We start from the raw sequence: 27,508 nt of genomic DNA, 5'->3' as shown, positions 1-27,508 counted from the left end.
GGCATTAACAGTTTCTTTCACATAGGTTTCCGCGTAGTTGCAGAGTTAGTAATGTTCGTTAATGTCCGTGAACAGTGGTTCACTATGCAATGTCTTTTTGGCACTCGTTTTGTTCAAATTTTTACATAGTAACAGTTGCACTATACATCAGTTAAAAAAATAAGTAATTATACATACACACGTCACATATTTTCTTAGCATAAACATAATATAGTTGCACATAAACATGTTTACATCATCATTACATCGCTATAGGTTATTACATTGTGTCACATTTGATTACATGAATTGCAGATATTTACATCCTCTTTAGCGGTTTTGCTGGGACGTTATCGATGTTTTTTGTGATGTCATCTGAAATTAAGATAGGTTAGACACAACATTCATTACATCAGTAGGCAAGACCAGGCGTTTTCACTACTCAATAAATATTCAAAATAGTAAGAGAGAGAAAATGTTCGATTCCTCGCGTTTTGTACGTGTGTGTAGAGTGTCTGTGTGGCCTTGACTACTGATAGATGCTTTTCGTGTTGAGAGATGTGCGTCTAATCTATTTCTCAAAGTAAAAGATCGCTTCACAGATGACGTCTGTCAGTTCGTCAGGTGTCACACCAAGTCAGTGGTACCTTCAGTAACAAATGTTCCGTGAAAAATTAATATGTCATCCACTGCTACGTAATCATAAATTTTACTTTAATATTCCGTCTTTCAGGTGGAGGCGCGCGCTGAAAGAAGAGTTCTTCTGTCTTCAACTGCATCACTGGAACCGCTGAAATGAAAATTTCTATACTACTTATTATCTGTGTTGTAACAACAGAGTTTTTCGAGTTGCTTAGCAATATTTTGATGGGTATCACTTTGACATTATTCAGCATGAAATGCTCTAAGATCTCGGTGTGCGTATAGCCCAATAATTTTGTTAGTTCTAGGATGTTGTAACAGATACGCACCAGGATGCGGTATGTTAACAATTATATAAGGTCCTTCATATAGCAGACGCCACTTAGCGTTGCGTCGTTTGAGTGCTACAGATTTATGATGAGTACGAAGTGGTACAAGCATTCCTACCTCGAATTTTTGTTTTCTTTTTATTATGTTTCTGTGATGTTTGTTTCGTATTTGTGCGTGATGTGTCAATTTAGTCAATACTTCTTTTATTTTCTGTTCAGGTGTGATTTCCTTGTCTGACAACTTAGGTAATGGTTCTATCCACTGATCGTTCTGTTTGCAATTGAACATGATCTCGTTAGGTGTGTAATTCGTATCGTAAATATTTAAGTTATTGTGTACGTCTTCGAAAAGACTTAGGTAGGACACCCAATTAGTATGTTTTGATGGAATATAGGTCCTCATGAATCGATTTAATTCTCGGAAAAGTCTCTCAGTCGCGTTACATTGTGGACTAAACCTCGAAATAAATATACTTTTAATGTTATTGTCCTTCAAGAAATTTCTCCATTTGTACCCAGAGTAGTATGCTGCATTATCTGATAGAATTGCTTTAGGTTTTCCCACGTGCGTCAGGTAATCACTTGAGAATCTTCGTATTATAGCATTTGCAGTGGCGGATTTTAAAGCATAAAGTTTTACATGTTTAGAAAATATATCGTAAAAAGCTAAGATATATTTGACGCCTCCAGAGCTTGCTGGATGCGGTCCACTGATGTCAGTACACAGAATTTCCAGGGGTTTACTGGGTAAAGCAGAATGTAAATCTGTTTTTGTGGATAAATTCTGAGGTTTTGATTTTTGACATATGACACATGTTTTCAGTTCCCTGTAAATTTTTCTTCGCATACTGCTAAAATAACAGTATGTACTGAGCTTTGCCAAACACTTTTTCGTCCCATAATAACCCCAAACTAAGTGTGTGTGCCAAATTAGATTACGTTCAGACTCTTTGGGAATGCATACACACCAGTTAGTAGCATTTGGATGTCGGCGGTAAAATAACGCATCATTGTGTAACTTGTAATACTTAGTCAAAGGATGATTGTGTTTTTCTACCAGTCATGTTATTATCTTATACCAGTGAGGATCAGATTTTTGTAATTCAGCCATGTTTCTGCACATATCAATATAATATTGGTGATACTGCTTGTCTTGCATTAAGAGAATCCTGTAGTCATTTATATTTTCTAATTCACTGTTGGTATCATTCATACCTTGTGGAAGTCTAGACAAAGTGTCTGCAATGGTGTTGTCCTTACCTCTTATGTACTTAATTTCAAAAGAGTAGTTCTGAAGTGTAACTGCCCATCGTGATAGTCTAGGATGTACAAGTTTACAAGTTAACAAAAATGTCAGGGCCTGGTGATCGGTGTAAATTACTGTATGTTTTCCAAATAAATAATAATTGAATTTCTTGAATGCCCATACTATGGAAAGTGTTTCTAACTCAATAGTGGAGTATGTACGCTCACATTCAGTTAGAGTGCGACTCGCAAACCCAATAATTCTTATCTGTTCCTCCTCTTTATTCTTTACAACTTGAAATAAGCAACAGCCCAAGCCAGTACATGAAGCGTCACAAGTCATACAAAAATCTAAATTGAAATCTGGATGGCTCAATATGTTAGCATTCACTAAAGCATGTTTAATTGTATTAAAGTCATTCTGGCACTGTTCCGACCAGATCCAAACTTGATTCTTTCTGAGTAGATGTAGCAGATGTTTACTGTTCAAGAGTGGTTGTGGCAAAAAACGTCTGAAAAATGAACATAGCCCAAGGAATGATTTTAACTGCTTTTTAGTTCGAGGGCTAGGAAAGTTTCTGATAGCATCTAATTTACTGGGATCCGGACGTATGCCCTGTGAATTAATGATATGTCCTAAATACTTTATCTCACTGCAACCAAATTTTGATTTTCTTAGGTTGGCTGTGACTCCAGCTTGTGCAAATTTTTCTAAAATTCTTTGACGAGTGTCAACGTGTTCATTCCAAGATTGTGTAGCTATCAGTATATCATCTACATAGTGTGTGACTGTCTCAACTAAATCGTCGCCAAGCACGGTATCCAGGGCTGTAATGAATACCCCAGAGCTGACATTCAGTCCGAAGGGTAGAACACAAAACTGATAGGTTCGCCCCCCGAACATAAATGCAGTATATTTCCGAGAATCAGGAGTGATACCCACCTGCCAAAACGAATTAGCGAGATCTATTGTGGAAAAATATTTTGCATCTAGAAATTTCTGTAATTGCTCTTCTAAATTTTCTGGTTTTGTGTGAACCGGTAAAATTATTTCATTAATAGCTCGTGCGTCTAACACTAACCTAATGCTTCCATTTGATTTTTTGACAACAAGTAGAGGACTACAATAAGGTGAGGTGGATGGTTCAATGACCTTCCAGTCTAACATTTGTTTTAATTCTTGCCACACAGCAGGTCGTTGAGATAACGGTACGTTATATGTCTTATGGTAGAAGATCTTGTGAGGCTTAACTTCAATCTTGTACACATACGTGTTGATAACACCTAATCGTTTGGTAAAAACTTGTAAATATTTGGATAACACTTCCTGTAGTTTTATACGTTCATGTACACTGAGAGCTGTAGCTTCACTTATCTTATGATCAAGCAATGTTTTCAAGTCCATTAGCTCTGTGTCAGATGAGTGTGTTTGCATGTCTTGAATGTCATTGTCAAGTACTAACTGAACCTTGTACCCTGTACAGTGTTTGTCATGCTTTAGAGTTCTCCTGTCCAAACCAATAATAATTACACTGCCTTTATCATTTAAAATACATTTACCTTTGGAGAAGTCTATAATGCAGTCCTTCTCGCTCATAATATCTATTCCTAATATGCAATTTGTCACAAGGTTTTGTACAACCAGGAATGGCCATTGTACGGTTCCATTACCTATTTTAACGTTTACAAAAACTTGCTTCGTAACCCTACATGACTTATTACCTAGTGCAGTAGTTATTTTACAGTTTTGGGCAGGAAACTCAGGCACAGGTTCCAATTCACACATCTTTTTATAGAAATTAAAAGACAAAACGCTCACAGCTGCACCTGTATCTAGGATAATAGTAGTTGGAATCCCACCTACTACACCAGTAGTAGATGCTAAAACAATTTCATTTGTGTTTAAACGACATTGTGTACTGTCTTGTAAAAGTTCATCTGATATATTGTTATTGTGGTTGTATCTTATAAATAAAACAGGTAGTTTTTGTTTAGAATTACTCGGCATATCATTATTCTGTTGTTCAAGTGTGGTGTCAAATAACTGATTAACATTGAAGTCGCCCCCCAAGAATTCTTCAGCCACGACCTGGGGCAAAGTAGTGACTGTTTCTAGTTTGTTGGATTAGCATTTGTACTAGGTACTGACACAGATTGAGGTTGTGCATCAGGTGTCATTTCTATTATATTCACATTCGGATATTGCCTATTATGATCTCCAAACTTTTGCGGTTGTTGTTGCTGTTGCGCATTATAACTTACCTGTCGGTCGTAAGGTATGCTCCAATTTTGTCCTGGTGGCTGCTGTGGTAAAGCAGAGTTTGAATAAAAGTACTGATCGTTACGAGTCCAACCTTGAAGCTGTCTTGGCTCGTAGTTATTATTATTTCTATTTCTGTTTGTGTTTTTGTTATTACCTTTGTATCCGTTGTTACCGTTGTAGTTATTACCGCGGTGCCTTTTGTATGGATTGCCGCATGAAATGTTATTACTGTTGTAACTATTGTTTGTATTGGAATACGCGTGTTGATTCTGATTTCCGCACTGAGACGGCATGTGAGTTTGCTGTTTTTGTTGTACCGCGTATCCAACTGTGGGCGCGCCAGAATTGTGTTGGCAAGCCTGCATGTTTTGCATACCACTAGTGTAAACATTGTGGCTGCTGTTTTGCCGCGCGAAGCGCTGATCTTCAAGTAACATGTCAAACGAATCTAAGGCTGTTAAAAAATAATCTGAATCGTCATCCGGGATATGTAGGAGTTTTTCTTTAATGTTGAAAGGCAATTTGGCCTTCAACGCTAGGAGTATATCACGCGTTGCGACTGGTTCGTCTAAAAAGTGTCCCATGTTCAAGTATTTTTCAAAATATCTGCGTAAGTTACCATTTTTACTGGACGGATTGCGACCAGAATTTGTTCAGAAAAGCACGCTCAAACTCACTGTACGTGGTACATACGTCAGCTTGACTGTATGCCCAGACAGCTGCATCGCCTTGGATGTAACCGACAATATATGAAATCTTTTTCCGGTCACTCCAAGTGCGTGGAAATGCGTTACTAAAAGATTTAAGAAAAATCACCGGATGAATGGTTCGTTTTTCTGGGATAAAAATCTGAAATTGCCTGTGTTTCATTAAGTTTTCATCTTCCTTCGCATTGTGATATGGATTTATTCCACTGTAATTACTGGTATGTTCAGCTGGCGAGTAATTACGATAATGTTGCTGTGGTTTACCATGATAATAGCTTGTGTTTGTGTTTGCACATCGTGGTATGTGTTGTAGTCGTGGTGTGTTTTGTTCTTGTGTATTTGTCGTGTGCGGAATGTGTGTATCATACTCGAATGTATATTGGTTTCTGAACTGTACATTTTGACTGATATTTTCGTTACATTCAGACTGTAGTTGATCGGTGAATTGTCTCATGGGTGCAGTGACGGATTGTACTGCGTCACTGATCAGCTGTTTGTTATTAGTAATGTATTGCGCTACGGAGTCGTGCACAATTGTTGGTAAATTTTCACGTAAGCATCTATCAAAATGTTTGTCTTTGTTCTCAACCCAATCATGAAATTCTTTATTAATATTTTGAAAATGAGCTGTGGCATCTGATTGTAAGATGTCAGTCAGGTGTTGTTCAACATTGTCAAATTTATTCTGTACGTCAGTAATTCGTTTTTCAAGGTTGTCATGTACTGAAGGATATGTTTGAATTTGTTCAGTAAGAACTTCACACGTGACATTAAGGTTTTTTACTTGTGTCTGTAAAAGTGCTACGTCAGTTGTAGTCTTTTCTTGTCTCGTATTGAGCTGGGAAAATTTAGTACTGAGTTCGGTCATCTGTTTGGTCAGTGTGGCGTCTATAAGTTCCACACGCTTACATAAAGTGTCATTACCTATCTTGATTGCTACGAGATCAGATTTGATTTCGTCATTTTGTGTTTTTAACTGTTCATTTTGTGTCTCTAATTGTGCCTTTAAGGTTGCCATGTTTTCGGCGTTTTGTTTCATTAGCATTTGTAACATGTCGGCAATGTTTACCGTTTGCAAGGTCTCTGCCCCCTCCGCGTCATTAGACGTGACGTCATGCATTAACATGGGCTCTGATTAAGATTTTGAAATTTTTGTAATGGACGGCCTATCGTCAAAATTTTCGTCAACACTTGTGTCAATGTTTGATGAATCGTCACTACCGGTTGCTGTCGTAAAGTCATTTTCTAACACTTGTCTCACGTCCGAGTCGGATTGCATCTGAATAGTACGTCCTTGCTGTTCCATTTTTGCGTATTGTTTTCTAGTTATTACCATGCCACACGTGATATATGTTTCAAGAAAATTTTTGACACTGATTTTAAAATAAAATGTAGTTGAGCATGAATCGCTCGTAGCAACAATGGCTGTCTGTTAATTTAAAAATATAAACTGAATTTGAGATTATTGGTAATGGCTGCTGGCCATGTTACATGATATTGTACAAAAGTCGGCCATATTGTACACTCGTGTATTGGTATTGTTGCATACGTTATTGTTTAGGGAAAAGTACTGAGAATGAAATTTATCACTGAAACTGTTATGCAGAAAAGAAACACTACAGAATTTACTGAAAAGCTAATACACTGAATTATACGTCTGGTCAAGCCTACCAATGCAAAGATGCTGCGTCTTACCTTATTTTGCTGGAAGTTTCATTGCGTCTTCCTGCAAAATTTCAGAATTGGAAAATATCTTCAGATTTTGTTATCTCTCATACATTGACGTCCAGGTCCAGAAAGTTGATTTTTTACATGAAACAAAGAGAACAATGTAACAAATGACAAAATAGCAAGTCCTGTCACGGTCGCCAATATAAAATAAATAAAATAAATAAAATAATATATTGTTATTTAAATATTAATTATTCTATCTGTATGATGGTGATTGTGATTGCAATTGTAATTAATATTTTGCTTATCTGGAACGTGGACGTTTAATTATTCATTATCAGACGCTTGACAATGGCTTTTTCGTAAAGGCAATGTTACTCGTAGTTGACCGTGAAATAAAACTGAAATAATCGGACTTCGTAACTAAATCGTTTCCAAAGACTGCTGCGGTAGGTGCGGACTCATAATCTAAATCTCAATATTACAATAATTTGCCAGCCATGCCAATACGTCGTACAGAGGTGATTGTCTACTAAACATAAAAAAGTTACACAGTTAGTTAAATCAGATATATTCAATAATAAGCCTACAGTTCATAATCCTACTTACTTTTATAAATATAAATTCTTTACAGAATCGAGTGCTTAGTGTGGTTGCAACTCGCAGTAATCTTCTATAACATGAAATATGGCGGTGTGCCAGACAATAAAATAAAATACGTGCTTCTCGCACCACTTCTACCAGAGCTCCCCTTTTTTTAATCAAACATAAGAGTAACGTAATTGTGCTTTTGTTTTATCAGCGACACAGCGCTGCAGTTGTGTGCCATAGGCTTTATTTATTTGTCACTGATTATTTATTTAATTAATATTTCGCGTTTCCGAGGAAACTCACGCTCGGCATGCAAATGTGCCTTTATAATCTGTCCGATCTGTTCCCATTGGAACACAAGTTGGGCGCCAGCTGCATGCCCGTGATCCACCGACCTGTCATTTGCGGGAACTGCTTGATCTGTGCGCAGACATCTGATGCAACGTACTTCTGGAATCCTGTGAAGGACTTGCAGAATCCATGCCTAGCAAACGCTCTGTTGGACTGTGTTTGAAAATTGAAACAACACGCTGTTAAACAGGTGGTCATAATGTTTTGGCTCATTGGCTTATGTACAGCAAATCGAGTATTGTATGTCCGATTAAAACTAAACGTCGTATATGGGCAGGACTTATCGATCGAAAGACTTAGCACCAATGAGCTTTGAAATCCATCGATTCCCCCCTCTCCCTCCTTCCCTCCCCTCTCCACCCTCCCCCTTTCCCACGGAAGAAGACCACCATAAAGACCAAAGAAGAGGTGAAGAGTCGGGATTTATAATGACCTGCTGCAGATCGGCGTGAACGGTTATAGGAGGCAGAAAACTGGAATTAGAAGCCAATGGAACGGGAGTCTTGTAGCTCCGTGCGGTCCTCTGAGTCTGACCGCGTAAAGTAAAGCACTCTATCTTCAGGCCACAAGTGGCCCATCGGGACCATCCGACCGCCGAGTCATCCTCAGATGAGGATGTGGGTAAGAGTGGCGTGTGGTCAGCACAACCACTCTCCCGGTCGTTATGATGATTTTCTTTGACCGGAGCAGCTACTATTCGGTCGAATAGCTCCTCAATTGGCATCACGAGGCTGAGTGCACCCCGAAAAATAGCAACATCGCATGGCGGCTCGGATGATCACCCATCCAAGTGCTGGCCACGCCCGGCAGCGCTTAACTTCGGTGATCTGACGGGAACCAGTATAGACATTGTGGCAAGGCCATTGCCATGGGTAAAGTAAAGTAAAATAAAATAAGTAAGCAAGCAAATGAGTATTGGGTTTTTCTGAAAACAGACGCTAGTTGGAACATTTCAAGAAAAGAAACAGCTTACTCTGATGGCTATATACAGACTGAAGTAACGAATGAAAATTTGTACCAAGGCCAGGATTCGAACCTGGACTTCCTGCTCGCTTGGCAGACGCGCTGACCACTACGCCACCCTGGCACTGTCGCTTTGCACAACTGCACCGACTACCCTAGTACGGCTCCCTCCTCAATCCAAATTCCCATTCACGACTGAGCTCAATTGTTATTCCCCATAAACTCGAACGGTATTGAAGAGGCTCTCCAACTTAATTGGAATAGCACCTCAGCACCGAACTAAACGGGAAACCCTGCCCAAAACACAGACAGAGGTCCTTTAATCAAATGAAACTACATGGTTCCAAAGATATTTTCAAGTCACAAACATCTATGATGTATATATGCAGGTTGAAGCGCGAATGAAAATCTGTACCATGGCCGGGATTCGAACACAAGTCTCCTGCCACTAGGCAGATGCACCCACTTTGACACAGTGGCTTTCCACAATGCTTGCTAGCACGCCTCCTCCCCCATTCCAAATTCCCACATAGCCCACTTGGTACTACCCCTAAACTCTAATATGATTGCCGGTCGTAGAGGCCGAGCGGTTCTAGGCGCTTCAGTGGAACCGCGCGACCGCTACCTTCGCAGCTTCGAATCCTGCCTCGGTCATGGATGTGTGTGTGATGTTCTGAGGTTAGTTAGGTTTAAGTAGTTCTAAGTTCTAGGGGACTGATGACCTCAGATGTTAAGTCCCATAGTGCTCCGAGCCATTTGAACCATTCTAGTATGATTAAAACACCCACGTCTGCGTTTTATGCTCGATCCCCCATTTAGTTCGATGCTGAGGTACTATTCCAATACTGGTTGAGAGCCTGAGCAAGGCTGTTCGTGTTTAGGAGGAACACCTAGTGGGTTGGGCGTTTAAGAGGCTGTCATGTTCAGGTTGGAACGTATGTAAGGAAGGAATCTCGGTACTGGTAATTTTCACTTCGGATGAATCTAAGAAAACACTCTTATTTACCACCGGGGAAAGTTTAAAAATGCGGTGTATCAATGTTGTAAGAGTGTTACCACTGGATTATAAGGCCAACATAAGAATTCACCAATTTAATTCTCTAACTGGGTAAACAATAAGAGTTTTTCCCTCAAAAGGCAATAATATACTGTTTAGATTTCTAATTTACATTATATACCTACAAGAAGAAATTTCGGAAAGGTATCGAGTTACTCTATTGTAATGCAACCTGACAAGGTCGAAAATACATATTTTTGTGTTTAGTGCTAAACGTAGTTGAACACGAAATTGTAGGGTACGAAAAAATATTCTGCTATCCATAGTTTCCCGTTAAACATTTTTTATTGTTTAGAGATGAGTTATAAGTAACGAGACGTTAAACGTGCGAGCATGTTTGTTTCTTTCTGTGTTACGGTTGTCACAACGCGATTGCAATGATTCGCCGGCCGGAGTGGCCGAATGGTTCTAGGCGCTACAGTCTGGAACCGAGCGGCCGCTACGGTCCTGCCTCGGGCATAGATGTGTGTGATGTCCTTAGGTTAGTTAGGTTTAAGTAGTTCTAAGTTCTAGGGGACTGATTACCTGGGAAGTTAAATCCCATAGAGCTCAGAGCCATTTTGCAATGATTCCTGACGTCGCCGTATTTACCTGTGAAGATGAAAATTTAATAATTGCTTCAGAATCCATTTACACTACCTGACAGCAGAGCGTTCGTCAGTGCGCCGTACCTGCAAAAAAAGAAATTTTATTATAAATTTCGGTTTAGGTAAAGCACCAATGTTGCAGCTAAAGATTCAACTTAAGCACTCTTCCTATATTACACACAACTGAATACCAGTGCTGAAAATATATCGGGCTTCGAGACACCTTTCAAAATCCACTCTCCCTCATTCTCTATTTATATTTCTTGTCAATGAACTATCCCACACATCTGTCTAAACATACTCGTGCGGCTAACGGCCTGACGCAAGCCTTACGAGTTGACGTCAGTCGGACGGTTTGTGTGTCAGTCGTCCTAACTGTTACTTTGGCGTTTGTCTCTGTGACAGTCTGTATGTGTAGTGTAGTGAACTGTTTATGTTGCTGGTGTTGATGGGCGATAGAAAGTAAAGGGCGGAACCTGGAGTTGGCACACAGCCAACTGTTTCCGAATAGCACCAAGGGGTTGATAAATTTAATGGCCCATCCAGCCGAAGGGTCACCATCAAGAGCCCCACTACCCTTACTTCATGAAGCACAGCTGCGGAGTGAATTGTAATCTAACCAAGACGTTATCGTAACCTCTGACGATTAGGCCTTACGTCGTAACCCCTTCCTTGGCTCCTTCTTTCTAACGAAAAAATGGTGACGGAAATTTTCTTACCAGCAAGATGTGAACATTTTTTCTCCGTGTTAAGTGCAGTCGCACTGTTTTCACGACTCACGTATATCACTTCTGTTGCAACGGCAGAACCTTCCCAGGCAGTGATAGGAACAAACAGACGCCGGTGTGCAAATCTGAAGGACGAAAGTAACTTTCGTATGATGTAACACTACCAAGCTCAATGGAACATTGACCATGCATAAAAATAGCTGCTACAGTGTAATACCGAAGCTAACTGAAAGAAATACGCAATGAGACAAACAGAAATGACACTCTCATTCAAAGATAGTTAAAAGGGTCCAGTAGTCCCCTTTCATTATCATTTAATTTGCTTTCCAGTGCACTTTGCATCCTACAGAACAATTTGGGTGTTTTCGGTGCTAAATTTCGTACCAGAGAAAACTGAGCTATGATCCAATCTAGCCGTAGCATATTTCCTTCTACGATTTGCAAGCATCATACAGCTGTCATGTTGGTTCTTTTCAGACTTGCAAATGCGTATATAACGCCATTGTAAGTCTTACATGTTTTTATATGTAACTCAACTCTCGACTATGATTCCATAAAATATTGATTGGCGACTCCATAGTGTCCTGTGCACTACGACCAGATAATGGGTATACTTGGAAGGAGAGACAGCATTGGTCGTATATTTTTGTTTATTATCGCAAAATCGATTTTCGGTCACTTAGTGACCATCTTCAGTGCTGTAATATATAACTTAAATTAGTAAGCACTGGTGTCAATAAGCATTACGGTGATCGCCGTAATGCTTATTGACACCAGTACTTACTAATTTAAGTTATATATTACAGCACTGAAGATGGTCACTAAGTGACCGAAAATCGATTTTGCGATAATAAACAAAAATATACGACCAATGCTGTCTCTCCTTCCAAGCATTCCATAAAATGTTTATTCCTCGTTCTCCTATTTAAAACTCTCTGGCATGCATGCGTGAGTGAATGAATGAATGAATGTGGGCCGGCCGAGCTGGCCGAGCGGTTCTAGGCGCTACAGTCTGGAACCGCGCGACCGCTGCGGTCGCAGGTTCGAATCCTGCCTCGGGCATGGATGTGTGCGATGTCCTTAGGTTAGTTAGGTTTAAGTAGTTCTAAGTTCTAGGGGACTGATAACCTCAGAAGTCCCATAGTGCTCAGAGCCATTTGAACCATTTTTTGAATGAATGTGGGTGTGTTTCATTTTGCTGTAACGTGATTTAATCTGCCGCAGAGAATCAGCGGTAGTCTTACAGAATGGCCAACCCTTGTAGTTTTCAGGTAGGCAAAGAGATTTGTTCCCTCTATATGAAAGTTACCGGTATTAGGTTGGTGGCGGAAGCCTCATCTCTAGGCTTTCCTGGCCACAGATTTGTGTGGGAGAAGTTTTAGTGTCAGATGGGCAGCTTGTAGTTCTCCAAGGGTCTGCAGCCGAGGTCTTTTCGAAGAAGGGTGAGTTGATTGAAGCGCGTGGCGTTTTGTCTCATAGCGAGAGGGAAGTTTTTTGTAATTCAGTCTCACTGAACTTGCACCTTGTGCAGTTTCTGGCGCCGGCCGGTGTGGCCGTGCGGTTAAAGGCGCTTCAGTCTGGAACCGCGTGACCGCTACGGTCGCAGGTTCGAATCCTGCCTCGGGCATGGATGTGTGTGATGTCCTTAGGTTAGTTAGGTTTAATTAGTTCTAAGTTCTAGGCGACTGATGACCTCAGACGTTAAGTCGCATAGTGCTCAGAGCCATTTGAACCATTTTTTGCAGTTTCTGGCCTCGCGTTTTGTCCAATAAAGATTGTTTTGCTGGGTCGCAGCAAGGAATGCAAGGCTTTTGCAGACTTTCAGTTTGATTCCTAATGCAGACTTTAGTCTGTAAGAAGAAAGTAGCACAAAGGTGTTGCATATGTAGAAGCGATCTCAAGTAGGAAGTGCGCCCTCGGTTCAGTGTGAATGTTGGCGTGCCTCCGACTGCATGTGTATACATTCTAATCTTCCCCTAATCTTGGTAATTTTTACCTATTTGTGAATTTTCTTTGTTTCATTACTATAGGTCCGTTGGAAAACATCCATGTGGGTTAATATCAGAGTTTGTTGACCCTCTGCCACAACCCTTTGTCTATTCAAATGTCTCCTCTGTAAAATGTTTATTGTTCGCGGCTGCATGGTTTAATGTTGCTAAACTTTGGCCACGGTACGTAGAAACTGTCTCTCCGCGAACCACGTGGCCACACGAGTTAACTGTGAGCCTAACTTTCCTGTGGCCCCCTGCCTATGTCCTAGAGTTTACTTATTGCTTTGATTTTGGAATATTAAATATATCCTGTCCGGATAAATCAATTTTATTTGTGGTTTGTGATTTCATGTTAAGCACGTAAGCGTGAATGTGTGGCACTCGTTGAGACTGTTTCTCCGAATCGAAGTTGAACTTTAAATGCAACCGTGATCCTCAGATTTACTCTTTTATTTAATCATTTCTCAACACAGCGGAACAAACCTCCTAGCTTCGTTGCATGTTGGTGTTGGGGCCGTCCTTGCTGTTCTTTGAGTGAATGTGGGTCTCAATACGAGTATTAAACCTTTCCTGTCCCCCACTAATCACGACCGCGATTCTAAATTAAGAGATTCTGTTGTGAATCGTATAGCGCTTCACACGAAATCGTACGTAATTACCAGGCAACGGCAGTTGTACAGATGTCATATCAGTGTCTTAAGAAATAAATAATTTTATTTCAATTCTTATCCAGGGTAGCGATGTTATATCTCCTTTATCTATGCCATTTACTTGAAGTTTCCTTGTTAGCCCATTCATAGCGTTTCCATGCGCACAGGTCCATAATTAGTGTTCCCCTTTTATTTAAAATAAACTCTTTAGAATAAATCTTCTTTTCAGGAACGTTGCTGCAAGCTGCTCTTATTCACAGTGTTCACACACTTTTTACTTTATTTTAATATTTGATTCATGTGAACAATCCCTGGATCATATTAATAGTTACATTACAATGAATGTTCTTTTATGAGTTTTTCTTATGACTAAATTAATTAATTTTCCAACTCAGTCGAACCTGTTGTTTGTCGTGTGGCTAGGGTTGGTGGCGACCCAATCTTTTACTTTGGTTTTAATGTCAGATACCATTTCCATTTGCTCGTGGCTCTTTAAGCCATCAGGATATAGCTCAGGGCTCCACTCAATTCATAAACAATAGTTAAGTGCACGTCACTTACACAGTAACTACACTGAAGTCACTGTGATTCCTGGTGGTCCCCGAACAACGGCGAGACATGGTACCTAGTAGCATGTGTGCTCACTACGAACGGCAGTGCATGCTCTGTAACGTGCTCCCATTCTGGCCACAGGATTGGCAGAAATTTCTTGTGGTAGGGCGTTCCAGTCCTCCAGTAGCGCGGTTCACAACTGCTGAATGGTCGTTGGTGCATGTTGACCTCTTCCTGATGCATCCCACACGATCGACGGGGATTTAAGTCGGGTGAGCGGGCAGCCTGGTTGGTTGGTTTAAAGAGGGGGAAAGGAACCAAACCAAGAGGTCATCGGTCTCTTTATCATAATAAAACAATGCCATAAGTGTGAGAATATGAGACATGTAACACAAAACGGAAAGAAAGAAAAGACCACAAGAACGAAGGAAAGGCAAAAACATTAAAAGGAACAAAAGAGGACAAGAAAACAACAGAGGTGCAAGAAACAAAAGAGAGTAAAACAAGGAAGCAGATTACAGTGGCTGGCCAACCACGAAAATAAAAAGGAAAAGCCAGCCACTCTGCAACACATCAAAACATCCACTCTAAAAGCACTAGGGTGGAGGACGCAGAGTGACAAAGGACAAGCGCTAAAACTTAGATCAAATGATAAAACCTACCCTCACGATTAAAACGTAAAACTAAACCAGCCAATGAGGCGTTGTCAGATAAAATGAGCGGCAACGAGTTCGGTAACCCAAAATTTCGTCGCTGGGCAGTCAAAGTGGGACAGTGCACCAGAATATGGGCCACTGTGAACCGAGCGCCGCACCGACACTGAGGTGGGTCTTCACGGCGCAGAAGGTAGCCGTGGGTCGCTCAGGCATGGCCAATGCGGAGCCGCCAGAGACCCACGGAGTCCCTGCGAGAGGCCATCATCGAGGACTTCCACACATTCGTGGTCCCCTTAATGGCCCGCAGTTTGTTGTGCGTACTAAGATATTGCCAATCCGTCTCCAAAAGCTGAAAAACCTTGCTGCGTAATAACATACGCAAGTCAGTTCCGTGTAGCCTGTTTGGCCAGCCTGTCAGCAAGTTCATGTCCTGGGATTCCGATGTGACCAGGGGTCCAGACGAACACCACTGAACGACTGGATCGTTCCAGGGCATAGACAGACTCCTGGATGAACGCTACCAAAAGATGACTAGGGTAGCACTGGTCGATAGTTTTTAGGCTGTTCAAGGAGTCAGTACATAAAAGAAAAGACTTCTCAGGACATGAACGGAGATACTGAAGTGTACAAGAAATGGCCACCAGCTCTGCAGCCATCGGGTAAGGAATGCTGTTCAATATGGCCGCCGTGAACGTAGGCAAAGCCAACACGACCATCAGCCATCAGAGCCCCGGAACACGTCAAGAATCGAGAGGAAGTGACAGCGGAGAGCCGCAGGGTTAACGGAGTCCTGAGGGCCACGTGAAAGGTCCAGACGAAGCTGCGGCCGGGGTGTACACCATAGAAGGGGCAGTCCGGTCCAGGTGAAACATGTCCTATCGGTCGTAGAGATCCTCCGCTGCGCTGGTCTATGCAGTCGTGCATTCTAATCCATAAAAATGGAAGGACTACAATATCACAAGAACATTGAGCGATAGAGGTGCCCACGAACATTGTCGAATATCGACGTTGACGTCCAACGTCATTACGTCCATGGAACCTTATGTTTTCCCACAACATAAAATCTGGACCACCAAAACGTCGATATTCCACAATATTCGTGGGCGCATTACGTTTTCTCAGCGCTCCCCATACGATGACACGCCCAGAATTGTCTAACATGAACATTTTGGTTGTCCAAGTGTTGTGGTATGGGGAGGCGTAACGTTCCATGGGTGTACTGATCTCCACATCTTTGAACAATGTACATTCGCCGGTCAGCATTACTATAACACTGTACTACTTCTTCAAGTACATCTTTTTGGGGTGTATTCGGCTCTGATTGCATTTTTATGGATGCCAATGAGTGATCACAATGAAAGCTGCAGATTAAGGAGATTATCCAACGACATAATATCGGGCGAAAGAACTGATCTGTCCGTTTCCCCGACTTAAATCCCGTCGAGCACGTGTCGGATAGGTTGGGGAGAGCTATTGCAGGAAGTCCACATGGACCAATGACCATCCAGCAGTAGTCGCCTAAGCTGGTGGAGGACTGCCACAATAACTCCTTGCCAGTCTTGTGTCCAACATGGGAGCATGTTGCAAAGCATGCATTACTTCCGTGGTTTTCACACACCCTATTAAGAAGCATGTCCCGTTTTTTTTCTTTTTTTTTTTAATATCACCCGGGAGACCACCATGAATCGCGGCGACATCGGTGTAAATATTCTCTTCCCAGTGTCATTTCTGTTCGTCTCACTGCGTATTTCTTGCAGCTACCTTTTGTACTGTACTGTGCTGTAGGAGTTCTTTCTACGCACGGTCCACGTTTTATCGAGCAACATTACTGGACATGGACACGTGATGCGGAAGTTACTTCTGTCCTACTTCAAAAACAAGATGGCTGTTGTCGGTTCGTAGAGGCTTGTAGAACATTCGCTGACCGTAGATGGCGAGCGAAACGATAGCAGCGGGCTCAGGCAATATTCCAACAATACCCGCCGGGGTGAGATGGGCGACGTCATTGAGCCCGTGAAGTACAATGGACTTCCTGGTCAAACTCGTCTATTCGTGGTGAGTTCGTTTCACATCGTTTAAATCAGCCGCCTACCATTTCGCGACTACGTCAGTGACGTCAATGATGAACTGAGTTCTAAAGCACCTTTTACACCAGTCACTTTCTTGTGTCAATCGACCATTCGTGGCAAGTGGGTCTACCGCAGTGCCTCTAATGTTTTATTTCTGAGTGCTGCCTGCTGTGGTGTTTGGCACCCAATTGGTAAAGATGGGTCATGAAATCAAAAGCTAATTAAAAGAAGCTATGACGGACCGGTCGTTTCACAAAAAGTATAAATATACTAACAGAATTAAGGAACTAGTAATGAAAATAGAATTTCTTAATGACAAATGCAAAATTAATAATTCATGTTCTTGAAAAATATGGTCCACACCACCGAGAACTGAAAAATGGGGAGAGTGACGACCAAATATGTCAATACATCAACTTAATTTTGCTCGAGGAAATAATAGAGACTGTTTGTTTTAACTAGGGAGAACTAAATGGGTCAAACAATACGCATCGTGTGAAGAAAGTTCTAAGAGAGAAAACATTTTGAAAAGCGACTTTATCTGTGCTGAGACAACCATCCCTTAACCCCCACCTCCCCCAATCCCCATGGTGGAGGGGGGGGGGGCGGGTCAGGTTTTCATTTTCAAATGGGAACAGGACCCCCGCCCCTCCCTTCTTTTGTGATTCCAAATTCGGATTCTACGTCAAAAAGTATGTGGGGTTTATCGGTGATTGGACGGAAGAACTCACCGATTCGTTGGGACTCGAGAAATCAAGCACACTGATCGCGTGGTGACCCACGGAAATTAACTCCCAAGGGAACAAAAAACTACGTTACGTAAAATGCAGCTTATTTGCTACACGTTGACCTGTCAATACGTAATGCTTCACTGTACAATCAAAGGTGCAAAACTAAATTGTTTAACAATAATATCAGCTATTTAAAGCAAGAAAATTTACATTTTATATAAAATGTAAATTAGGATAAAATGAGTCGGTTCTTAACTGAAAAAATAAAAAAATTGAATTTTGTCGATTACAGTACCATCTGCCTCGAATAGAAAAAAGATGTTTCCGGTAACCCCTGGGTATTTTTTGGCGCAGAATCCGGATCTGGAATAAAAAATTTCCCGTTTGAAAATAAAATATTGACCCCCTATGGAGAGGTGGGATGGGTTAGGAGATGGCGATTTCAGCTGACACACATGTCATCCCTGAAAATACGAACTTTTCATCCGGAGCATCTGTCTCTACCAAAATGGGCAGCCCGCAACACTCCCACCCTTCTCGTCTGGAACACTTTTTTCGTATGATGCCTATTTTACGAAATATTTTGCTCCAAATCAAAACAAACACCCCGTATACATAAAAATACACCAAACAATATTTAGGAGCCAATACATAGCACGTTTGTAGTATAGCATCTGTGTCTAATTTTCCTACTGAGGGCAACTAACATCAAAAACTATTTTTCCTCCACTACACAGACTGACGTATCAAGCAAACTTGATGAAAGTCAGAGCGTGTAACAGATACTGACTTGAAGCAAGTACATTCACATCCATTTGCGGGGATATTTCAATAGTATTTCACCGTTCGCTGCTATTCCAAATAAAAGCTGCAGACGGCTCCGGATTCTAGAAGCTTCCAAGTAGTATTCTACATTCAATTCGCGGTTTTTATCCTCATGTTAATAGGCAAGGCCAAAATCTACTAAATTGTATTCGCACATATTTGTATGTTACCTCAGGACAAAATTACAACTCTCATTCAAACTATAGTCTCTCAATTAAGTGTACTGTAGCGAGTAGGTACCTATTATAAAATGATATAGTCGACTGTTATTAATTGGAACCTTGATAAATCGAATTTTTCGATGAATCGAACTAGTTGTCCGGTACCTCGAAATAACCTCAATCAGTGAAAGAAATCACATACATATGGTGCACCCGATAAGTCGAAAGCTTTTCAGCTCTTCATAGCTATTGCGACTTACACTCATTTGAACTTGCTTTCTATAGTCAAGCCACAATCTTACTCAGCAATGTTTACCCCCTCACTTTCCTCCACACCCGTAGTTTGGTACCTCAGCGTATCTGCCACCTACCAATGCTTTCTTTTAGTGATGTTATGCAATAAACATATTTTCTCCCTCGTTATTAGTTAACCGATCTATTCATCTGATCTCCAGCACCCTTCTGTAGCACAGCATGTCAAAACCTTCTACACCTTTCCTGTCTGAGCTGTTTGTCGTTGACGTTTCACTTCTCTACCACGCTACAAAACTCTCTAATACTTTCAGAACAGATTTGCTAACACTTAAATTTACATTGTACGTTAAAAATATTCCTTTTTTTCAGAGAAGGTTTCTGGACATTGTCAGTCTGCAATTTATAACCTCTCTTCTTTAGTCATTGTATTTTACTCCCCACATAGCAAAATTATTTTCAACAACTCATTTCTTAACCTAATTCTCCAAGCAATGCCTGATTTAACTCGACTGTACTGTACTACCTTTGTTTTACGTTTGTTGGCGACCATCTTACAGGCTTTTATCCAATTTCTATCCATTCCGTTGAACTGATCTTCTAAATCCTATGGCGTCTGTAACAAAATTACATTGTCGTTGCCATACGCCAAGGTTTTTTTTTTATTTTTGTTCTCTGTGAAATTTTACACCTTTTGCTTCCATCCCATATCCTTGAACTCTTATAATGTCAGTCTGGTTTCTGTACAAGTTGTCGATAACGTTGGATTCGCTGCATTTTATCCGTTCTACCATCAGAATTTGGAAGATTGCATTCCAGTCAACATTGTCAAAAAGCTTTCTCTAAAACTACAAATAGTATAAAGATATGTTTGACTTCCTCCAGTCTTTCTTCTAAGCTATGTCATGGAGTTAATGTTGTCTCTCGTGTTCCTAATTTTTTCCTGAAACAAAACTGAACTTTTACAAGATCGACATATATCAGCCGTTTCATTCTTTAGTAAAAAATTCCCATTATTCATTATAAGTATGACTTGTTTAGGCTGGTAACATTCACAGCATATGCTTTATTTGATACTAGCTGTTATCCGCAGCTGTACTCAAGTATCAGTAGCTTCGTTATGACGAATGATGGTAAGTAAGCAGCCTACTGTAAGTGCAATAACATCAGCTCCCTCAAGTGCCTGTCTGTTTGAGTAAGTATAGCTCGTCATATGCTCCTCGCTCTCCCCTATGTAAAGAGTGGCATGGGCAGGAGTGCGGATATATGCACTGTACGACTGCAGTAGTGTGGAAGTATGGATTAAAACATTGAAGTTTGTATAAGCATTGTATTCATTACTTACAATCGTATTATGTAGCAAGTATCAACCAATAAAAGCATTTTCACAAACATGATGAAGTTCAAAAGTCAAAGAGTAAGTATTTTTCCATAATTCGCGTAAAATTCTTCAGATCAGTAAGTACCTTATACATTTAATTGTTGATTAATTTTCGTCCTTGTTTCATCCGAATGTTGCTATCTTGTTATTAAACTGATTAAAATTTGCATTATAATATGTAAACAGGAATTGAAATGACACTTTGTAACCCACTTCGTAAATCATTATCCTCTTATCACTAAATAAAACGGGCAAAATACAGTGATTTTTCTGGAGGGCAACATTCTCGCCTTTACGTGCGACCTTTACTTAAAAATCAGCATGCATGATTAAAGGTCATACATACTCATATTGTATGAGAATTCTTACTGTAAATTTGTTCAAATACAGCAGCAGTTTCTTCAGTGGTAAAATTTAATGCTATTTTCTTCTGTTTCACGACATTGTCAAATTTTAAGCCGAGCCGTAGACTGTTAGTGTGGCTAGTTCGTAGTTTCCCGTGTATCCCTTGCACTCGCGCCACTCAAGTCGTAACTTACGTGAGTGTTCGAATAGGCTCGAAATCTCGAGCCCGTTCGAACGCGAGTATCGTTTGCCCAACCCTCGATTATAGTGAGCAGTCATCAGATGGTGTTTTTTTGAACTCGGGTGACCAGTACGATCGATGTTCTGTGTTTTGTGCGTCACCATGGCGACTGAATGTTAGAATTACGTCGGTGCTGTGACGCAAATTCCTCAGGCAACTTCCACTACTGACAACACTTCTTCCCAGAAAGTGGCAGTGCGCGCATCGTCGATTGGCACAGACAGCTGGAGAGCCTGTTGTCACAGCAGATGACATCCAACGAGCTCTATGCCAGTTCATCATGAGGGGAAATATTTTTGAAGTGCGTTACGACACCTGCCAACCACGAGGCAGGTCTACACGTCACGGACGAATGTCAAAACTCTTCAGAGTATTTTCCATCGCTGGCCACTACTTTCTCCCATCTTTCGGGCAGTGTACGAATCCCGCGTCGAAAAAATTGTTCATCTTTTGAAACGAGCCACGAATCGATCCAATTTGTGACTTTTCATGAGATCGGAAGTGTTGGTCAGCCTGACCATGCGTCAGTGATCTAAAAAAGTGATATTCAGAGAGTGCAATGTCCGAAGAATACGGCGGGTGGGGTATGACTTCCCATTTTAACGTTTCAAAGCACGTGTTAACCTCTTTTTACGACGTTGGGTCGAGCGTTGTCGTGCTGCAAAATCACTTCATCGTGCCTCTCGCTGTTGCGGCAGTTTGTCTTTTAATGCTCTGCTCAAACGCATCAGTTGCTTTTGATAAAGGGCACCTGTGATTGTTTCACTTGGCTTTAACATCTCATAGTACACGACGCCGAGCTGGTCCCACCAAATGCAGAGCATGACCTTGGAGCCGTGAATATTCGGTTTGGCCGTCGACGTTGAATCATGGACGGGATACCCCCATAATTTTTTGCGTTTAGGGTTATCGCAATTAACCCATTTTTTGTCCCCGGTCACAATGTGATACAGAAATCCCTTCCGTTTTTGCCTCTGAAGTAACTGTTCACAAACACACAAACGCCGTTCAACATCTCTTGGTTTCAACTCACACGGGACCCAAGTTCCTTCTTTCTGAATCATGCCCATAGCCTTGAGACGTTTTGAAATGGCTTGCTCTGTCACTCCCACTAATCGTGTCAATTCTTGTAGAGTTTGACGCGAGTCTTCACTCAGCAATGTCTCCAATTCTGCATCTTCGAAAACATTCTCACTTCCACCACTATGCCGGTCTACGACGTTAAAATCACCATTCTTGAAGCGTTGAAATCACTCACGACACGTTCTTTCACTAATATCGTCCATACTACACGTACTTGAGAGCATTCGAAGAGACTCAGCAGCTGGTTTCTTCATATTGAAACAAAACAGTAACACCTCCCACAAATGACGAGAATTAGGCTTGCAAACTGACATTTTCAAACAAGAACAACTTTACGATCCAGACACAAATCTACTAATGTTTGAATGAGGTTATTTTGACCGAGGTCCAAGCTAACTGCCTGACGTCTGCGAGCTGTTTCTTTCGACGGCTACTTACCGTTGTCGCTCCCTATCGGCAAACGGTGGAAGCAAAGTTGTACACCTGGTATAATTTTTAACGAAGTACAGCAAGAAACATCACCTAGAGGATCTCTGCTCTTAGATAAACTGGAACATTATCTGCAGGAATTTATACAACGACTTTCTACCATCCAGTGTTGGAGCCATTTGGTACATGATAGTCAACCAAAAAATTGCAACCAACGGAAAATAATACAACATTCACCTTAGCACAAATTTTACATGGGAAACATGTGGTCTCGCTGATACGTCAACTCACTGATTTACACGAGGAACCGCATCTGTGATCTGGTGTTATATCGGAAGGAGACTTGCGACCATACATCGCGCAACACAGAGGAAATCTTGAGGCTTTCAAAGCTGCGATATCCACGTTTGAAAACAACGCTGTCATTTGGATGAATAGACAGATGGATGCTAACGTAATTCACAATCGATTAGACGTCTTAAATGATTATTTCTCGCACGTGAAATGATAACATCAAGCAAAAAGATTCCATAAGAAACATGGAGTATTATTTGTCAATTGGCTGTGTACAGTGATCATACCACAGTAACAAAAAAGAAGAAGACGTAGTAGTAGTAGTAGTAGAAGAAGAAGAAGAAGAAAAGGAAGCTCCAGCAATGATCGGTTAAGACTGAAATATTCCGAAAGTGTCGAGCTTTCATTCACACTTCGAAGAAACCCAATACACAACACATGCCAAAATTCGTGTTGTACTTCTAAATCTTAATCTTTTTCTTGTAATCTCACTATCTGCAATAAACTGAAAATGTAACATTAAAAAGAAGCAACTTGAAATGACGCCTCGTAGCTTGTTGACAGCCTGAGTGTTGTATGTAAGACGCATTCTCTAGTTGACAATTGCAGACACAGTATGCACTGAGAATGCAGGATTATTTCTACCTCCATTTCACGTAACGATTTCAGTGCTCAAAAGGATATAGAGAAAGAGGTTTCCCACAGCAATAAAAATGCGTCTTGTGGGTGTGAAATATTTTGTTGAGCAGTTTAGTATAAGCCTGTGGCAGTATAAATCGTTGAATGGTGTGGAGGAGATAGCAACTGCTTGGTGGGGTACACTAGTGTTCAGACCGACAGTGCACCGCAATGGTTCTTGAGTTCGCCATGTGTAACGCAGCACAAGGTGCGATATTACTTTGAAGGAGTTGAGGGTTTGAGGAGACTGACTTCTAACATAGAACTGAGTCAAAATTTCCTATCTGCTGGAAATAAACTTATTTCGAATCGTGAATAATTTGACAGAGCATGAAAGAACAAATTCGAAGCTAGGGACGTACACTACAACCCATTCATTCTGATTTGCTGAGATCTTAGAGAGAACCAGTCATACAAAACTGCTGCACCTGACATGTAAAGTATGTGAGACACGTGTAACACTCTCAGACTTCAAGAAGAATGTAGTACTTCCAATCTGTACTAATAACAAAGCTGTAAAATCGCCGTGTCTGTCTGTCTGCCTCTGAACACGCTAATCTCCAAAACTACTAGAGAAATTTTCATTGGGTTTTTGAGGTAACATGAATAAAGCTTTGGGAACCGTACAGGCTTCATTTCATCAAAGTCAGATCACAAAATAAAAGATATCCATACAATTATATAACTATGTATGTATGTATGTATGCATGTACGTACCAAGTCTTCTCTGAAATCACTTGACTAATTTCAGTCAAATTTGGTACACGTATCACTAACTGTTGAATAATTGCTGTGGGGGTAAGACACAAGGACCCATCAAACGGGTGGGGTTGAAAAAGAATTGTAGACCACGATGCGCGAACAGCCAGATTTTGTTCGTGCAGTTTTTTGAGAACGAGAGCACTTCGTGATTTGCAACACACTTTACGCATAATTTCAAACCTTTAAAAAAGTTTTTCTCACTGACACCCCCCGCAGAATGATGAAAGGAAAACCGTTTATTACTTAGTACATTTTCGATGTTCATTTTCGCACCGTGAATGACGTTTTAATTTATTACTTCTTTACTATGAACTATATTTGCGGGACATGTTGCAGCACTCACATACACTGTTGAATGTACATAGAAAATAATTTCGCTAGACGACACATAGTTCAGGATATACGACATTATAAACACTGAGATACATGAAAACTGCCGCATCATGAAGGGCATTTAAATTTATTATTACTGACCCGCTGAAACGATTTCGAAGAGCTTTGTTAAGGAGATATATTGAACCCTGAGGAAGAACGTAGGCAACTAACGGATGAAATAGTTCGTGGTAAACTGACTGTTATTGCTGTTGTGAGAATGAATTACAACGAAAAGACCAGTCGTGGACAGAATCCTGATTGCAAGGTCTTACTTACTTATAATTTTCCGTTTTTACATATGACCTGCACCCTAGAAGATTTTTTGGTCCGTATTTCACAGTTGTTTTTATTATAAACATTCATAGTGTATTAAAAACGCTAACACAGGTCGTGAACATAGCATTAACAACAGTCGCTGGATCGCGGACGAATAGATAGATCGAACAGAACTTGAGACTTCCCGGACTGTGACGTAAGCTGTTGGAACAGTTCAGCCGTGCCAAACACAGCCCTACTAAAAACTAAAATTCGTAGTTTCTTCGAGGAGAATCCGATACAACTCCATGGTGTTCTTTCGGGGGAAAGTGTGAGGGTTTGGTCGAGCAAGACTGGCGCAACCTTCTCCATTCGACCACTTTTGCTCTAGGTGTCTATTAGGAACAATACCATGCTCTTTGCAACCCCGTTCGCACCACAGCGGTGAGAGAACAAGGTGGGCAAGTGAACACCTTGAGTGGAACCTGGGTGAATGATGGCGGTTCCCCTTCCCGACGACTACAGGATTTGTCAGACACCTGATGATCGTTGTAGAAAGTTGGGGAAGAGGTCTCAGGCATGCAGTCCCATGGGTTCGGCAGATAGGCTGGTCTGTCGCGTTTCGGGGCGGCGTCAAGTACGGTTTTCGCTCGCCTCTCATCGGTATAAACCGTAATCTGGGTGCTGTGCAGTAGAATTCGTCTGTCAAGACGATAATGCAGAAATACTCGGTGCCCTCCTCATGTATACTTGTATTTTCCTCCAGGAATCAACCGAAAGGACTTGTTTGCAGTACTTACTGACATGAATCCGATTTAGCATACTCGGGACCGGTTGACACATGCGGTGTACTTCCTAACCCAGTGGATAACGTCAGGAAAGCCGCCGTAGAAGGTTGGGAGAGGCTTGAGCATCAACGTCTCTACCACCTCGTGCATACCAAGCCAAAGTGGATCCAATTATGTTACAGTGCACTGAATGGAGCATCACGGAATGAATATTCCCTGGGAGTAGGTTATTATGTAACAAATGAGCACTTTCCAACACAATGTCTTTGCGGATATCCAGCATGCTGCAGGTGAGATAAGTCAGCAACTTTTCCTTTATCAAAATAAATAGTTGGAATTCCGTCGAAAGTCGTAATAAGAAATATCCTTAATTTATTTTTGGTGACTAGTTTCGGACGTTACGTAAGTTTTCAAATCATCCTATAAAGTTACAGTAGATGTTACAATAATTATACAAATGAGGCATGAATGTAGGCTTGGATTCCTGTCATATGAAAAGTTCCATGAAAGGTCAAATATCGTATTCGTAAGTAATAACGATACAGTCAGTCAGTCAGTCAGTGGAAATAGCCACAGCAGACATCCCAAAGTACCAATACACATAGATCAACACACAATGAAAAAACCATACTGAAAAGTTCACAGCAAACCTCATCATCGAAGACACCAGAAATTACCAGTTAAAAGCGCCACAGATTGCTAGTAGCGTTGCCCGCAAAGGACCAAATTTTTTATCATCGAAACAAATATTTTTCTATTGTAATGTTAACACTACAAATTACATAATGACAAAAATTCTAAATTAAAACCACTTTTTGGTCTCAGTCTGCTCGAACTCCATGAAAATAATTGCTGTGACCAGCTGAAACTTTCGTCTGGCCACAGCTGTGGGTTCTTGTGTTACTCTGGGAGAAGGCTCATCTGACTAGAACACAAGAAATATTAATTCACTTCATTATTTTAATGAATAAAAAATTTACTTAACTTTGACACCCCTATTTGCCACAGGATTACTGGATAATTTACAACTGTCATGGACTAGCAAAGCATCACTTGATTCACTAATTAACAAACTGTTTTCTTAAGTTACAATGTTCAACATTAACAGTACTACGAGTTCATGTGAACCTCGTCCGCCCCCGGTGGCTGAGTGGTCAGCGCGACAGAATATCAATCCTAAGGGCCCGGATTCGATTCCCGGCTGGGTCGGAGATTTTCTCCGCTCAGAGACTGGGTGTTGTGTTGCCCTTCTCATCGTCATTTCATCCCCATCGACGCGCTAGTCGCCGAAGTGGTGTCAGATCGAAATACTTGCACCCGGCGAGCAGTCTACCCGACAGGAGGCCCTAGTCACACATTTACATTTTTATGTGAACCTTCAACTATTCATTGGTGCTAGACGATAATGCTGACTGCTGTAACTGAGGTCTCGAATTGTGCAGAGCTTTCGCTAGCTCGTCGCTATATTGACCTCAGCGTGAGGGCGTTGCTATGCTGAGAGGGGAGGTATGGTCTTCGAGGGCGCCTCCCATTGGTTGTTGTAGATTGCGGCGAGCCCTCGCTCATGTCTGTGATGCCGATTCATGTTGCCATATTTGGTGTGGCGACGCGATCTCTGTACGATAACACAATAATAACGAAGCATGTGAAAGTATAGTGTCACAAATGGCGTTAATTGAAAATTACGTAACCACGATACAATGAAAATTGCCAATACGCGAAACAATTCTCAAATTTACAATAGAAAATAAAATAAAATGATTACATGTTAGCTGGCCGCGGTGGCCGAGCTGTTCTAGGCGCTTCAGACTGGAACCGCACGACTGCTACAGTCGCAGGTTCGAATCCTGACTCGGGCATGGATGTGTGTGATGTCC

General features: G+C 41.2%; 1 long non-coding RNA gene and 1 other non-coding gene across 2 annotated transcripts in view; both read right to left on the bottom strand.

The window, feature by feature from the left end:
- Positions 1-27,508, bottom strand: part of LOC124773931 — a 264,164-nt gene that overhangs the window by 175,086 nt on the left and 61,570 nt on the right. Inside the window, exon 2 of the long non-coding RNA XR_007014971.1 lies at positions 10,438-10,469. This is a non-coding gene — a long non-coding RNA (uncharacterized LOC124773931). The remainder of the gene's footprint in view (positions 1-10,437; positions 10,470-27,508) is intronic.
- Trnaa-agc lies at positions 8,794-8,865 on the bottom strand. Its single transcript has one exon. It is a non-coding gene; the product is annotated as a tRNA-Ala (tRNA).

This window comes from Schistocerca piceifrons, chromosome 2, assembly GCF_021461385.2.
Source record: "Schistocerca piceifrons isolate TAMUIC-IGC-003096 chromosome 2, iqSchPice1.1, whole genome shotgun sequence".
Classification (NCBI taxonomy): Eukaryota; Metazoa; Arthropoda; class Insecta; order Orthoptera; family Acrididae; genus Schistocerca; species Schistocerca piceifrons.
The sequence above is the reverse complement of the archived record's forward strand: the minus strand, read 5'-3'. Positions and strand labels throughout refer to the sequence as shown.